This window comes from Heloderma suspectum, chromosome Z, assembly GCF_057233095.1.
Source record: "Heloderma suspectum isolate Gila_16-S chromosome Z, 16-S_ref, whole genome shotgun sequence".
NCBI classification, from domain to species: domain Eukaryota; kingdom Metazoa; phylum Chordata; class Lepidosauria; order Squamata; family Helodermatidae; genus Heloderma; species Heloderma suspectum.
Window position 1 is genome coordinate 5744427 of NC_139476.1, and position 15388 is coordinate 5759814.

General features: G+C 49.0%; 1 protein-coding gene across 1 annotated transcript in view; it reads right to left on the reverse strand.

Moving 5' to 3' along the window:
* Positions 1 to 11805, reverse strand: part of CERS4 (ceramide synthase 4) — a 66311-nt gene extending 54506 nt beyond the window's left edge. The window contains exon 1 of the mRNA XM_084826273.1: positions 11733 to 11805. The gene's annotated coding sequence lies outside the window, so the exon portion shown is untranslated. The remainder of the gene's footprint in view (positions 1 to 11732) is intronic.
* Between the last annotated feature and the right edge of the window lie 3583 nt (positions 11806 to 15388).

Consider the following 15388-nt stretch of genomic DNA (forward strand, 5'->3'; position numbering starts at 1 on the left):
GGACTGGGAGCCGGGAGATCCGGGTTCTAGTCCCCACTTGGCCATGGAAGCTCACTGGGTGACTTTGGGCCAGTCACAGACTCTCAGCCCAACCTACCTCACAGGGTTGTTGTTGTGAGGATACAACGGTGAGGAGGAGGATAATGTAAGCCGCCTTGAGTTCCTTGCGAGAGGGAGAAAGGCGGGGTATAAATGCAATAAATAAATAAATAAATAAATAAATAATTTGCTGGATTTGCCGTCTATGAAATTTCAATAAATCCTAAGAGATTCTGCATACATTTGCACATGTAGATATAAATTAGCATGTGCAGGTTTCAGGCAGATGTGTGCCCAATGGGTCTGGGATCAGAAACTTTTAAGTAACTAGCAAAATCCCTGAGAGTGATGAATCTATCTCATTCCAGCACAGGTAATTCATCCGGTTCACATTTGAATGCAAACATTCAAATAGGGTGGGGAATTTCAAGAGGCCATTTGCGGCCATCTCGAATGTCAAGTCATGTCTACAGGTGGATCTTCTCTTAAAATAGTATTTAAACACGTATGCTCTCTCAAGATGTAAATGTGTGTGGGTTTCCTCCAAACACATATTTCGGTGCACATTTCTCATCCATTTAATCAGCCGTGAACTGCACTGCAACTTACAGAGAAGTGCAAGATCCAGTGGACAGCTACTTTTTGATCCACATGTTAGCCTGAGAAGCATGGATCAGGTCACTTTATGTTAGGTTGACTTTCTCAAGGACTGCTGCCCGGCCTGCGGTGGGTGGGGGTGGGGGTTTGCTTTTGAAATTCTCCTTCTCCAAATTTCTACCCGGATTTTGACATCCTGAATTACCTGGCCTGGTTCTGGATGAGGGATCAATGCATTCCAGAATCACACATTATTCCAGTTTTTGTTTTAACATCTAGATCTACATCAGTTTAGTTCATATCGTCATTCCCAAAGATCTGATTACTCAAGCATAAGGTGACCGCTGCCTCAGGCTGGGTCTGTCTTTTGTGGGAAGCTCACATGATGTATTGTTCATATTAATATTGATTTTACATATGAAAATGTATTTATACATGCTGGCTGGGGATTATGGGAGTTGTAGTCTTAGACATCTTAAGGGTGCTGAAACTCACTGACACTGGCTCCAGTTGTGCATTGTGGAGAAAATGGGTGGGGAGAATATGCAAGGTGTCTTTCATGGGAGTTCACCCCTGTTGCTCTCTTCTCGCCGGCTTCTGAAGAACCCCATAGGAACATAAGGAGGAGCCCTACAGCAAGCTTTTGGGCAGTTTTTCCTCCCATTCTAAAAGGTCAAAATGCCTCTCCAAAAGCTTTCAGCTACAAGATGCTGGCATTTTTTATTTTATTTTTTTTTTTGTATTTTTGGCCCCACACTTCTTGCCTTTGTCCACCACTGGAACTTTTTGTGCCAGGGGTTTAGCATTTAACTTTGGCCCCATTAGCCATCCTCCCATAAGCCTGACTTTGGACAGCTCTCCAATCCCAGCCCGCTAATGGGAAGTGATAAAACGAAAACAAAATAAAACCCCTTCTAAAAGAACATTGTCATGTTTAATATTTAATTTTCCTCCCTGACAGGGCTGTATTGATTTTTAAGCCACATGCACAGAGCCCGGGCAATCAAGTAAAAATGTAAACCAGCCCTCACAAAGATTCGAGCCTCGGCCACGCTTGTGCCAAAATTCCGACGCGGGGCTTTTGGAAATGATGCCAGGTGCTGCACAGACTTTCCACAGATTCTGAGGTGACTGTGCACAATCCTCTGTGACTGAGGCTGTGTGCATTCGAAAGAAAAGGAAAGGATATGTTTTTTTAAAATCTAAAACAGCAGCTCTGGAACTCTGCAACATGCATAAATGATGCAAACGAGTCTCCTTTGATGGTACGGAGTTCACTCTGTATACATTTATTGGCTCCTGCTAGAGAGGAAGGAGGAAGGAACATAGACTGCTGCAGCCACACTTTCTGCATTACCAGAATATTAAGAATATCTCAAGGACAATAAGGACTAGAGCCTTGGTGTTGTGTGTATCTTTTTAAAAAGAAGGAAACTGAGATTCCAGGAAGCTGGATCTTGTACTTGCAGAGAAGCTCTTGGGCAGGGAGAGGCTGCATTCCAGTGGTGAGCAGAGCTGAAGGCAAAAGGGAGCAGGGCAAAAGGGGTGGGGTCAAAATAACAAACAATGCCAGCCTGTTTTAGCTGAATGCCCTTGGTGCCAGCACCAAAGCTTTAGGACAGGCGTTTCTTAGAATGGGGGGGGGGGACTACACAAAACCTGGAAAATCTCCATATGATTGGGGCTTGGGAGAAAGCAGTTCTGAGTGGGAGATGCATGTGACATAAGGCACGGTAAAACCCAGGAGTCGAGATGTGTGGGTGTCCATAACAGATGACAAAGAAAAGGCAGAGGTGCTCAGTTCCTACTTTGGCTCAGTTTTCTCCCGAAAAAGGGTCTATGACCCCCCTGGCAAAGGCGAAGTACAGGCTGAAGGGGCAGGATTGCAGCTTGAGATTGATAGACATATGGCCAAGGAACACCTAATGACTTTGAAGGAGTTCAAATCTCCAGGGCCAGATGAACTGCATCCTAGAGTCATAAGGAACTGGCAGAAGAACTGTCAGAACCACCCTCTATTATCTTTGAGCAATCATGGAGGACGGGGGAAGTGGCAGATGACTAAAGGAGGGCTAATGTTGTCCCTATCTTCAAAAGGGGCAAAAAGGAGTAACCTGGAAACCACAGACCAGTCAGCCTGACATCAATTGCTGGGAAAATTCTGGAGCAGGTTATCAAGCAATCCCTCTGTAAGCACCTGTAAACAATGCAGTGACTACTCAAAGCCAACATGGATTTGTCAAGAACAAGTCCTGCCAGATGAATCTGATCTCATTTTTTGATCAGGTAACCTCCCTTGTAGACTGTGGGAATGCTGTAGAAATCATTTACCTCGACCTCAGCAAAGCTTTTGACAAAGTGCCCCATGATCTCCTGATGAGCAAACTAGCTCAAAGTGGGCTAGATGAAACAACGATCCGGTGGATCCACAGTTGGCTACAGAATCGGACTCAAAGAGTGCTTCTCAATGGGACCTTCTCAACCTGGGGAGAGGTAACGAGTGGGGTACCGCAGGGCTCAGTCCTGGGCCCAGTGCTCTTCAACATTTGTATGAATGACTTGGAGGAGGAGGTGCAGGGAATGCTGATCAAATTTGCAGATGACACAAAATTGGGCGGGATAGCTAATACTTTGGAAGACAGAAACAAATTCAAAGTGATCTTGATAGATTGGAGCGCTAGGCAGAAAATAATAGAATGAAATTTAATAGGGAAAAATGCCAAGTTCTGCACCTAGGAAAAAGAAACCAAATGCACAGTTACAAGATGGGGAATACGTGGCTCAACAACACTACAAGCGAGAAGGATCTTGGAATTGTTGTCGATCACAAGCTGAAAATGAGCCAATAATGTGATGTGGTTGCAAAAAAGGCAAATGCTATTTGGGGCTGTATTAATAGAAGCATCGCTTCCAAATCCCAGGAAGTACTAGTTCCCCTCTACTCAGCACTGGTTAGGCCTCATCTGGAGTCCTGTGTCCAGTTCTGGGCACCACACTTTAAGAAGGATGCAGACAGGTTGGAGAGGGTTCAGAGGAGGGCAACAAAGATGATCAGGGGACTGGAAACAAAGCCCTACAAGGAGAGACTGAAAGAACTGGGCACGTTTAGCCTTGAAGAGAAGACTGAGGGGAGACAGGACAGCGCTCTTCAAGTCCTTGAAAGGCTGTCACAGAGGGGAAGGCCAGGATCTCTTCTCGATCCTCCCAGAGTGCAGCACACGGAATAATAGCTCCAGTGACAGGAAGCCAGATCCCGGCTGAACATCAGGAGAAACATCCTGACTGTCAGAGCAACACCGTCAGGGCAACAGCAATGGAGCCAATGACCTAGGGAGGTGGTGGGATCTCCTGCACTGGAGGCATTCAAGATGAGGCTGGATAGCTAGATGGGGATGTTCTGACTTGGATTCCTGCACTGAGCGGGGATTGGACTCGATGGTCCAATTGCTGTCAGACTGACTGGTCTGTAGGCCCCTTCCAACCCTACTATTCTATGATTCTATGAGTTGGACTACAATTCCCATTATCCATGGCCATTGACCCTGCTGGGTTGGGCTGTAGTCCAACACACCTGGAGGGCACCAGAAGGCTGGTCTAAAGATGCAAAAGTGGGAGAGCATCCAAAATCGACCCACGAATGAAAGAGAAATGTCTCAAGATACTGGAACAAAGATTTCATTTGTTAAAAAAGCCCAACACATTTTCAAAAGCCATTTCTTTTCTATCAAATGCTTTATCCCCTCAGGGACTTAATGAGGAATTGGAGTTCCTTCCACTTCTTTAATAACAATGTAGTTTTCAGACATCCCCTTTTCTCTCTCACACAGTCCTGTCCAGATATGAGAGGCCTGTGAACTAACTAGTGTATCTCAGGAACACCTGGAAAAACTTCTCTAGCAGACAGAATAAAAATGACAGCTTTCTGAACACTTGTCCGAGTCTCTGGTAAATTTCAGTAGATGACATTATTACAGAAATTTCTGCAGACATTTTTATAGGTAGGTATGTGCAGGCCCCTCTGCAGCGTGCAATGATTTAAACATTTTGTTTTTCAATGCTAAAAATTCTATGCTGTTTTAGTAATGTGTTGTCTTCTCTTGGATTATTTAACAGCCCCTTGAAGAAGGCCTTAAAATAAAAATATGCTGAAACGCGTTGGGCTTTTTAAACAAATAAAATCTTTGTTCCAGCCTCTTGAGACATTTCTCTGCTCTAAAATTACCTACAGCACTGTGTGAGGTCTAGGTCTCTCTCAATCTCTCTCCCTCTCCCATGTAGAATCAATGCAGGTGAATTCTGACATGAATAGGGGACACTGCAGCCAAGGGGAAATCCAACAATGGCCAAAGTCAACACAGGATCCTAATCCCTTCTATGGAAGAGAGCAACAGCTAAGAGAAGTTTTCAAGCACAATGGAATGACACTGGCCAGCCATCAAGAACGGCAGGCAGAAGGAAGTGGGGCAGAACGAGTTGAACAGTCGAATCTGGGACCCAAGAGCATAGACCAGCCATTCCCAACCTGCTACCCTTCAGATCTTTTGGACTTCAACTCCCATCAGCACCAGGCAACACAGCTAATGGTCAGGAAATCTGGGAGATGCAGTTCAGAACATCCGGAGGACACCAGGCTGGAGATGGTCAGGAAATCTGGGAGATGCAGTCCAGAACATCTGGAGGACACCAGGCTGGAGATGGTCAGGAAATCTGGGAGATGCAGTCCAGAACATCTGGAGGACACCAGGCTGGAGATCCCCAAGTTGCCAGCTATTCTGGTTGCCTTGTGTGCACTCGAAGGCAAGGTAGATTCTGGTAGGTTTATTTTTATTTTTGGTTTGCACCATGAGTCAAAGACATTTGCAACCACAAGGCAAGGGAGGGACGTTGGGTGAGGCTTGAAAGGAGGATCAGACATTCATGCAGAAGGAGATGGCTGTTCAAGATCTTCCAAGTGCCATCATGCAGGAGGCGGAAGGGGTTCATTCTCCAGGGTGCGTGATTAGAAACAAGGGGAGGGAACTGCAGGGGAGAGGATTTCAGCCAAGCATTAGGAGGAATGTCCTAACAGGAGAGCTGTTTAGCAGTGGAGCACACTGCCTGAGGGGGGAACTTTGCTGGAAGGCTTTAAGCTGGGATGCTGCCATTGCAAGATTCTTAGGGGCTGGACTAGATGACTGCTGGAGTCCCTTCTGGCTCAGATGCACACAAGGCAACCAGAATAGCTGACTTGGATTCCTGCATTGAGCAGGGGGTTGGACTTGATGGCCTTGTAGGCCCCTTCCGACCCTACTCTTCTATGATTCTATGATTCAGATGATGGTATTAATCAAACTACACAGGGAAGAGCTGTAGGTTTCATACCCTGGTTCTGGACTGGCTAGGAGCATCTAGTTGTCTGCTGTGCGAGATGGGGATGCTGACTAGACAGGCCTTGGGTCTGCTCCAGCCAGGCTCTCCAAATGGCCTTCTCTTGTTGGGGTGACCTGCTTCTCTTGGCATGCAATGTACCCCGTGCGTAATTTCTACAAAAGAGAAGAGCCAGAAGTCACTCAAGCAGAGCTAGGAGTCACTCAAGAGGAGCCAGGGGTCACTCAAGAAGAGCCAAGAGTCAGAAACCCTTGCTCTGTAGTGCCAAGTGACTGTGGTCAGGGCTCAGTGGTGAATGACAGACACTCTGTTCATGCCCAGGGACTGTATCTTTGTGGTTATGATTATTTCAAATCTTCTATGTCTCACTTTTGTCATTCTCCCTGCCAAGGGAGGCTAGATTGTATCCCTCTCTGTTGTCCTTCCACCAGCAGGCAAATGTGTTTTTATTCAAGCAGGCCTTTGGTATTTGAGCTGTTGGGTCAGGTGCTGTTTTTATTCTGTTCTGGTTGTGTTTTTCACTGTGTTTCTAATGTATTCGTTCTATTCTTGTTTTAATCAAGTTTTTATATTAAAAAGCTTTAAGTTCCTATGACTGTAAGCCGCTTTCAGTGCCATTTTCTTGGTAGACAGGCAGGGTACAAATAAAATAAAATAATAACTGAAAAAACAAGCCCACCCATCTGGAAATTGTAGGAATAAAACTCAATATAGTATTGAAACAATGAGGCACCAAGGACGAAACGTCCCTTCTCCCAAACTTCTCATGGTGTATTCCTGACCAGTTCACAACCGCAGCGCTCAGAATTCAATGTACATTATCGCTGCTGTCTAAATATTAGATCAGCGGGTGTCCCTTTGTTTGCTGAACAAGCTGTTTAGCCAGGTTGCTCTTTTGTTTGGGAGATCATCGAATCCCAGCCCCTGTAGGTAGCCCCTGTAGGACAAACAGCCCCATTTCCTCCTTGATGCAAGATATCCAGATTTCGAGCATTCCCAATCAAAGTGTGTCCACTTCTGTCTCGGTCCTTATTTTCTGCGTTCAGTGGCTGGTAACACAATATTTGGTGCTTTTTAGATAGAAAGATGCGAATAAAGGAGGTTCATCCAATGAAGCTGAGCAGAGGGGTGTTTGGGACAGGCAAAAGGCAGTCCTTCTTCACACAGCACAGAGTCAAACGATGAAGTTTGCTACCACAAGAGGTTGTGATGGCCACTGGCATTGATGCGGGAGCAGCCCAATATTATGGGCAAGGTGGGTGCTGACCCCTGCCTCTCCCAGTTTCCCCAGACCCCAAGTAAAAAGTGCAGTTTAATTCTAACTGGGCTTGCTTTGTCTCCTTTCCCTGTCTTGTTCTCGCTCTCCTGGGTGGGTCTCAGTTTCCTTGGGGTCATGCAATGAAGCTGAGTAGTGGCAGATCCAGGATAGATAAAAGGAAGGACTTCAGTGCAAAGTTAAACTATGGAACTGCCTCCAGATGTAGTGATGGCCACCAATTTAGATGGCTTTAAACGGGGATTGGACAAAAGCTACTCAGCATAATGGCTATATATTACCTCCAGGATCAGAGGCAGTATACTGGGGAATACAAGTGGGATGGTGTTATTGTGCTCATATCCTGCTTGTGGGTTTCCTATTAGGGCATCTTGCTGGCCACTGTGGGAACCAAATGCTGGACTATATGGGCATTTGGTCTGATTCAGTGCGGCTCTTATGTTCTTTTGTGCTCAGACTTGATTTGAACTCACGCCCTCTGACCTGAAATCTTACAGATGTGGGAGGGCACCCTATGGCTACTCAGCTAGGTGTGGAAAATATGCCCAGAGACACTCTCTTTGATCATTACTGGCTGCAGCCACTCAGCAAGGCCGGGGATGCATACACTCTTCATATGCCCAGAGGCAACCTCCGCTATGATAACTGCTGCCACCACTTAGCAAGGGCAGGATATGCCTGCATTCAGCATATACCCAGGGGTACTCTATCACTTGCAGGCGGCGGCCACTCGACGCGGCACAAAATGGATGCCCTCTGCACGTGCCCAGAGGCACTCCCTCTATCATTCCTGGCTGCACAGCCACTCCACAGGCATGAAATGGATCCATTTCATCCACAGGCATGAAATGGATGCTGCGCACACAATCTGAGACACGTCCCTTGATCAGTCCCTTTCCACCACCCGGGCTCTTTTATCATCCAAACAAGTTCAGGCTTGCCACACCGGGGGTTCCTCTTTCCATTGAAAAAACATTCAGTCCATCCTTTACAATGGAAAGATAAACCCTGCCGCTCTTCCTTGGGTTAATCCATTAGGAACAATTGCCCTTGTAATGGGTTGGTACATTCAGCATGTATGTGTGAATGATATTTATGAATCACTTCTATTAAAGAAAGCTCTAGGTGATGTGTAAAAACAAGCCTTCAAACGGAGGGGAAAATTACCTTCCTGGAAATGCTCTTGGAAACGGGATATTTTGGTAGGTGCCGAAAACACAGATGGATTGGCACCTGCCAAATTTAAGGGAGGGGTCATGGCTTGATGGTTGAGTCCCTGCTTTGTACACTGAAGATCCCAGATTTGTTCCCCAGGTAGGGCTGGAAAAACTCCAGCCTGAAACCCTGGAAACCCACCACCTGCCAGTTTCAAGAATATTGGCTAGATGGACCATGGTTTTCACTGGGAATAAGGCAGCTTCCTATGTTCCTATCTGAATCAGCCCCTTGTTCAGAACCATAAGGACTGGAAACTTTGCTTACTTTACAGGCAGAAGACCATAGGGGCTAGCTCAGAGGCAGAACCCCTGCTTTCTATGCAGAAGGTCTCACATTCAATCCTCCGGTATCACCAGGTAGGGCTGGAAACATTCCTGCCTGAAACCCTGGTCCATTCCTGAGCTCAAACTGGTCTGTTCCTGAGCCGAACAGATCATGCTCTGACACAGTACAAGGCAGCTTCTTACATTCCTAACGCTGAGATGTTCCTCTCCTTGAGAATTTCATTATGTTGCACTGGGATTGTTGCTGGAAGGGGCTATTCCAGGTACTTAAATTCATCTGAGTTTTGCCTGCAGGTGTCACAGAACTACCAAAATGGAAGAGACCTCTGCTCAATTCCAACCCATCTGGAGGGTGTCAGGCTGGGGACCGCTGGGTGAGGATGCTGGGCAAGGGCCAGGGAGGCCCAGGTTCGAATCCCCACTTGTCCATGAACGCTCAGGCCTGTCATTAACTCAACCTAACCTACCTTATAGGGTGCTTGTGAGGATAATATTCGGGGGACGCAGAAAGAGCTATGTACTCCACCCCAAGCTACTTGGAGGAAAGGTGGGATTTCAGTTCAATGTAATAAATAAATAAACAAACGTTCCTGCACGAGGATGGTGCTGTATCAATATTCTACTCCTAAAAGCACCCCGAACAGCATAGGACAGAACTGCAAAACCATATCCTATAATCAATAAAGTATCATAGAATCACATTATCGGTAATATAATATAGGGAAGAAAAATGCAGGTACAATTTCTCAGCGCAGCAACAAAATACAACCAGCGCTAAGCAACAACAAAGCAAAATGCAAACAGGAGTTTGGCCTGCTGCCATTTTGGCAAAACCCTTGTAGGGTTGCCACCTTTTTTCCTGTCTCTGCTCCTGCGTGTTTTTCAGCAGGCAGCTGTGGTGAAATGCAGGGACCAAGGCAGGGGCATTAACAGGCACTTAAACTACATGGCCCCAAGGCCCATCAGACACAAGTCTGTGCACGATCCACAATTTCTAGGATTTATTTACATTTCACAGGAGGCAAAGCCAGGCAATTATTTTCTCATCTGAATCATCTCAAATGAAACATCTTTCCATTTATTTGCACCCCTGCATGGCAATTAAGCTGAGAAAAAAAATAAACCCACTTTCCATGGGCACCAATGAACACGCAGGGCTCTGAAAAATAGATTGGGAGTGCAGCCCTGTGGGTCACTGCTGAGCGAGTTTTTTTTTCTTGGCGTGCCATTGGGTGAAACTGCACTTGCTAAATTTCTCCCTGTCCTCCCAGCCATTTCAGGAGGGAGGGTTGGGGGGGCCTGCCACCCCCAGCCTTTTGAAAAAGTGGGGAACCCTTTGGGGCGAAGCTCCATGGGTTGGATTTCAGGGGCAAACCCACCCACCAACCCCACCCCAAGCTTGAAGGCCAGAGTGAGAAACTGGCTTTGGACATAAATAAATAAATAAATATCAAAAGGGTGACATAACAGCCTTTCTTTGGCAGAAAGAACTGGCTTACCAGGGGGCTTGGGCCAAAAAGGGAAATTGGCAGGGTGCCTGCAGGTTGCGGAAGTGGGGAGGGCGATCAGGGACGTCAAGAAAAGGAGAGGCATATGCCACCTGTTGCCCCCATCGCATGTGCCCCTTTGTCCAACACAGGATGCTCTCTGGAGTCTCGTGTTGTTTCCAGCCCAACAATCCATCCTTCCCCCGTGTTTGTCTAATGCGTCCGTATCTCCAGTCATTACAAGGGTTATGTCTGGCCCAGACTGAGGGCACCTTCACTCCCCCCCCTGGCCCCCGCACACACTTCCAGCTTCCTCCCATCTCTAAGCAGTAGCTCTCCAATGCCTGCTGGGTCACATCCCTGCACCACACCCTCGAATGCTACCTCGCCAAAAGCTGAAAGGGCACTGCCAACCAGGCATCCGTGCCAACACAGCTCCTCTCAGTGCCTGTTCCCAAGTGCAGACAAAAGCCCTGCATACGTCCCAGAGTCAACAGGCCCTGGCGCCGCCAACACGCACCCTCGGAGAACGACACAGTCCAGATGATCTTTGGGTGCCCCCTCAGTTCCCTGCGCCCGTCTCGGTCTCCTTCTGGGCCTTTGCAGGTCTCTGTCCCTCCCTCCTCTGGCCAGTTCGGATGCACAACCCAGTGTGCTCCAACCTGCACCCGCCCTGCTCCAGGCCCCGATTCACCCCCGGGGACCATGCCGCATCCCCCCCCCCCCGGGACCCGCCGTCTTGCTGATAGAGGCCTCAGCCTACACCCCTGAGGCAGCGGCAGAGGCGCGTGCGCGCCTGTCTCGGCTTTCCCAGCTCCTTCCTCCGTTGGCCGTTTGGATGCCCTCTGGGTGCCCCGCCGCCTCGCCAGCGATTAGTGCCCAGCGCGTGCCCAATCGGACCCCCTTCGACACTCGGTTGGGGTGCCAAGTTGGCACGGCCTTCTGTGCCCATCTGCCTCGATTCACCCCCGCCAGGTATGCGTATGTCTACCTGGAGACGGGGCGGGGGGAGGGCTCCCTCCAGGTGCCCGCTTCCCTCGCTCTCTGCCCTGGTGGGTACCCCCAAACCGACTGCCCCCCGTCTCCGCCACCCAGTCCTTCTGACACCGCCCGCCTGGTCGCCTGCCTTCCGTTGGCACCATTTTGCGCCCACGACCAACAAGCCGCCAGGACCTCCGAAATGCCCAAAATGCCCCGGGGGAGACGCGGGGGAAGACACCTGCTCCCCTCTCCCCCGGCGCGAACGGGGGCCGGAGAGGGGCGGGGGGCGCTCCGCCGGATGCCCCGTCGGCACGAGAGCGGCTGCCAAACGCCGGCTGATGCCCAGCCTTCGGGGCACCGCCGCCTGGCAGGGGAGCCCCCGCGGGCGCAGCCGCGACGCGCCCCTCGGAGCGGGGGAGCTCTCCGGAGCCTCTTCCCCGCGCTGGCCGCCCGCCCGCCGCCCCGCCGCCCGGCGCGTCAGACCTGCCGTCGCTGCCCGCTGGCCGCTGACGCGGGGAACCACCTTCCGCTCGGCGCCGGGACTCGGCTGGGCTCCGGGTCGCGGAGGGAGGCAGGGAAGGAGGGACGCAGACGGGGCGGCCCCCGGGAAGGAGGAGCCGTAGGAGGCGGGGAGGGCCCTCTCTCCCTCTCCCTCTCCTCCTTTCCCCCTCCTCCGGGGCGAAGCGGGAGGGACGCCTCTCCCCAGCGCCTTGGAGAGCCGCTCGGACCCGTCTGGCATGCCCGGCGGAGAGCGGGCCTCCGAGCACGTGCAAAGTGCCTCCCCGCTTTCCTCGGTGCCAGGAGAGAAACACAAGCGGGTGGGTTGGGGTGAGAGGAGCTCACTCCTCCCAGGCGTCATTCACGGCGGCCAAGGCTGGAACGCGTGGAATTACGTTCATGATGCAGTGCCCCTGAGTGTGTGCAAAGTGCATCTCTTGCATCCCACGTGCAGAGTGCCTCCCCCCCCCCACACACACACACACATTGATAACCCCAAGCCTTTGGTTCAACAAGAGACTCCAGAACCCTGGATTTATTCCCATTCCCTTAGATGTGATTATTCCTAACAGCAGAGGGCTCCTGGGCAGATCTAGAGTGCCTTTCCCATTCCAATGAGAACTCACAACTGGGTCTTTGGGTCAGCCAGTGGTTCAGCCCCAGCATGTTTCTTCTTGGCAAAAGGCAGAAAATAAATTTCGAACAGCACCTCTGAGCACGTCTAGAATATTTACCCCCTATGGCAATGAGAGGCCAAAACCAGAATTGTCGATCACACACACACACACACACACACACACACACACTATTCAAATGTAGCAAAGCCCTTAGTGCAATAAATTGAATGAAGGTGTGAATACTAGTCGAGACAGAGGCAAGGGTGAGAGTTCCAAGTCAATCCACCCACAATGTTCCCTTACATGTGTTAACTAGCTTAAGGGACAATCCTGTGCGTATTCAGACAGAAAAAAAAGTCCTACAACTCCCAGCATTCTCCAGCCAGCCATGCTAAACATGCATAGGAGTGCACCCTTACACTATGCTGGCTGGGGAATGCTGGAAGTTGAAGGACTTTTTTCTGTCTAAACATGCATAGGATTGCACCCTTACATGTGTTAATTAGCTTGTTAATTATTAATAATTTTTGTGAACCGCCCAGAGAGCGTCGGCTATTGGGCGGTATAGAAATAAATAAATAAATAAATAAATTGTTAGGTTTTTTGATGGAAAAGGAGGACAGACAGACAGACAGACAGACATAGTGTGCAGATAGATGCATGGCTGTTTGGGGGATGCTGGGAGTTGTAGGACTTATTTCTCTCTAAACATGCATAAGATTGTGCCCTCAGAAGCCTAAAGATTACAAGGCTGGCAGATCAAAGCATAGGCTTCCCACTCTGCATGCGGCAGTTTTCAGTTTCAAGCTTTAGAAGGCCAATGAAATTATATCTGGGCTTTTCTCCTGAAGTAATGGGGGATTAGCAGACCTATTTCGGCATCCATGTATAAGGGGACAAACTGATGGGGGAAGTGTAAAATCTCACCCAATTTCCCAGCCCTATAGCTGCCCCTGCATAGACTTACCAGGTCCAAATCTTTATTTATTTGCTGCATTTGACTCCCACCTTTCCTCTCCCCACCCATGCTATATCCTTACAACAACTTTTGGAGGTAGGCCAGGCTGAGAGATCAGGACTGGCAAAGTCACCCTGGCTGACTCCGTAATTAACCCCTTCAGCACATTGGGATCTCTGCATTTAGAGCATTCATGGGCACCTTTGATTCCCGTCATGCTTACAATGCTCCTGTAAGGCAGGTCAGTATTGCAGTCCACATATTGCAGAGGAAGATTTGAGACTGGGATGAGGGAAACCCAGGTTCTAGTCCCCACTCGGTCCTGCAGCTCCCTGGGTAACTTCGGGCCAGTCACAAACTCTCAGGCTATGCTACCTCACAGGGGTGTTGTGAGGATAAAATGGACAGAGGGAGATGGATCATGTAAGCCGCTTGGGTTCCATGGGGGGTGGGGGGAAAGGTGGAATATAAATGTAATAATGAATAAGTAAATAAAAGGAAATGAAAAAGAAGCCAATGACACATGACTTCATTTTTTTGTGCTCCCTTTTGGTCCAACCTGAATGTTCCATCCACTAGTTTCAAAACAGCAACGTGCCTTGCTCTTATATTCCCATTTTACACGAGATTAACTGAGGCACAGCTTGCCATAGGCAGGGGCTTGGGTGCAGATCAAAATCTCCCCCCACACACCTCCTGGGCCCCCAGCCAATTTCCCCCCTTGAGGTTATCATTTGTGATAACTCGTGGTTATCTCGACCGGAGCAAAGTTTTCAGTAAACAGCAGTGTCTGGAAAAGGTGCATTTTTTTCTTCTCCTTCTTGGAAAGAATCTCGTCCAGCATGGAGCAGAGGCCCCAGAGGCTGCCTTTGTGTTTCGCAGGCAGTAAAGGCCCCACTTTCCATATTCTTCGACCCTGACGAACGCCTTTACAGTAACTGATCTGGTTTACTCAGCTGTGCTGTTCACTTAGCAGAAAAGCTTTTTTGTAATCCAATTCTGGAGCATACTGTACAAACCTTTCTCATGCCAACTTGGCACGGCCAACTCGCTGGCACCCCTGTGTGGATTGGTGCAGCTACTGCATGGAGCAGACAAGAATGACTACATGTTCTTTGCTGGTAAAAAAGGCTGCCTTCCTCCCCCCCAAGGGTTGGTTGCTGGGCATGCAAATAGGTGTGAGTTGAAGGGGCAGCAAACAGCTGGAGGGCACCAGGTTGGGGAAGGCTGAAGGAAGTATTTTTGCAGATATTAGAGCAGGGTGGAAAACACCTTATCTCTTCCCCCCAGGGGTAATCTGTCAGGGACCACCTGCCAGCCGGGGGTGGGGGGAAGTGTCAGAGCCCAAAGTGAGTAGAGTCAGAGCAAAAGGTGGGTGAAGTTTACAGCTCTACATTCATATCAAAGATCCCAGGAAGCATGGATTTTTGACCACTGAATGGATATTAAGCAGGGGGGGGGGTAACCTTTCTGCACTTGCCTGCACTGCAAAACTCCCCCCGAACACACATAACTCCTCCTCTCCTCCTCCAGCACTATAAGCAGTTACTAAGCCAATGGCCATTTTCATCTCACACCTATCTGCATGCTTAGCAACCTATGAAACCAAACATCCGTTTACACCCACAGTTGCCACCTCCAACAATACTCTTCCATGGCAGCTCTGTCTCGAAAGGAGAGATGTGGGCATTTACTTATCTGTTTGGAAATGGCCCTTCCTCCCTTGGGCCTGTGATTGTGACAACAACCCTGTGAGGTAGCACCAAGAGGGGATTTCATTTACACCCTCCATGGTCAAGCTGGTACATCAGAGGAGCTTGTCTACACTGCAGAGAATTCTCAGCTACTGAGCAAAATACAAATCCCAGGATTCTTTGAGGGTGGGGGGTGGGAAGCCATGACAGGCCGACAGAAAACTGATTCAAGTTTGTAATGTGATTCGGCTTGCAAGTCTCCATCCCAAAACTTTGGAACAACACGTCTTTGGTGTTTGGTGCAGGCTGAGGTGTCTTCAAGAAATAGTCTCTATTTTGTATTGTTCCTTTTTTGAGGCCTGGGGACGGTGT